Source organism: Hydra vulgaris, chromosome 07 (assembly GCF_038396675.1).
Source record: "Hydra vulgaris chromosome 07, alternate assembly HydraT2T_AEP".
In the NCBI taxonomy this organism is placed as follows: Eukaryota; Metazoa; Cnidaria; class Hydrozoa; order Anthoathecata; family Hydridae; genus Hydra; species Hydra vulgaris.
The window spans coordinates 9,495,001-9,497,152 of record NC_088926.1 but is presented as its reverse complement, the minus strand read 5'-3'; positions in this window follow the sequence as shown (position 1 = coordinate 9,497,152).

Here is a 2,152-nt window from a genome sequence, read left to right as displayed (position 1 = left end):
GACAATAAACAAAAAACAAACAAAATTTTAATTCCCTACATATGCATATACATATTCATATTACATATGCATATACATATTACATATGCATATACATACTACAATATTAAAATTAAATGAAGGACATAAAAAATTAAAAATACAAAATTCTTTCGATTTTTTTTTTAAAAAAATGAGAGAATGTACGTAATGTTTAAATTTAGTAAGTGTGTTTTTATAGTTCTTTTAAATGTAGCAATAGATTTTATTTTTTTCATATTTTCATCAAGAACCGAATTCCATAAGCGTGGTCCCCGGCATATAGTCGAGAAGTCAGATTTTTTTAGTGATGTTAGTGGGATGTAGTAATTACTTATTGAATGTCTTGTTTCATATTTATGATTAATTCGAGTGAAACTTTTAAAAAATTATTTTGGAATCATTTTATTTTGAAGTTTAAACATAAATAACAAGTTATGGTATATATTTAGTTTGCATTTAGACCATTTATTTCCGTGAGTATCGGCTCGGCACTTTCGTATCTACTTGCGCCCAAAACTAATCTACTTGCTTGCTTTTGTTTTGTATAATTAATTTTTAGGAAAGATAAATGATTGTTTGCCCAGGCAATATTACAATAGTTAATATGACTATGTATAAATGAAAAGTATAAATTTTTTAAACATAAATTATTCAAAAGATGTTTTGTCTTGTACATAATCCCCAGGGTCTTTGAAACTTTGTTCTCGACTAGCTTTATTTGGCTTTTCCAATTTAAATTCTTATCAAAAATTATTTCTAGTATTTTCATTGAAAAAACTCTTTATTTTAATATTGTTAATTGTTAGTTCAGGTAATTTGAGTGGAAGGTTCTCGGATTCAGATGACTTAGCAAACAAAATATATTTCGTTTTTTCAATATTTAATGAAAGTTTATTTGCTTCAAACCACTCTTTAAGATATATTAATTCTGTGTTTACATTATAGAAAATATTTTTTAAATTTGAGTCAGAAAAGAAAACATTTGTGTCATCAGCAAAAATAATATAATTTAGTATTTTTGAAGACAAATAAATATCATTAATATAAATTAAAAACAGCAGGGGTCCAAGTATTGATCCTTGGGGAACTCCGCAATTTATTAATTCAAATGGGGAACATGTTAAGTCATATGGTACTCCTTGTTTACGATTTTGTATACAACATTGCAGCCACTTTAAATTGGAGTGAACTACTCCATAATTGTGTAGTTTATAAATTAAAATCTTGTGGTTGATATATATATATATTGTTTCCTCATATATATATATATATATTGTTTCCTCATATATATATATATATATATATATATATATATATATATATATATATATATATATATATATATATATATATATATATATATATATATATATATATATATATATATATATATATATATATATATATATATATATATATATATATATATATATATATATATATATATATATATATATATATGTATATATATATATATATATATATATATATATATATATATTGTGGATAATTTCAAAACATCTTACATTTAATTTTTTGTGTACATTTTTATATTTGAAAACAATTTTTTAATCAATTTTTCATTTGAATAAAGAAAAATTGAATAAAAAATCTTAAATAAAATAAAAAATATATTTTTTATTTTCAAAACCGAAATATAATCTTTATAAACATTCAGTTTTAGATTAACATAAAATAATAAAAGTTTATATGACGCCATCCAAAAAAAATTGAAAGAATCGATGATAGTTTTCTAGTGGGAAAAATAAATTGCAACAAATTTGCAGCTACACAAGAAATTTTTCAACACTAAAACTTTCAGATAAAATTAAAATCTGAAGTTAAACTGAGTTTTATGGTAGGATGTCTAAACAAAAGTGGATCATTCTAACCAAAGTTGTCCTACCAGTCAGTTACATTGCTTTATAACATGTAAACTTGTAGTTTCATAGGCACGTGGAAGATGGGTCTCAAGCCGTTTCTAAATCCATAATGCAACATGCTCGGTACCTTGACCCACATTTAGTCATTTTAGCAAATGCAGATCAGAAATCTAAAGAAGTAGCGACAAGGTTAATAGACAATTTAGTCTAAAACAACCCCTATAGACAAATATTCTTTTGAAAGATAG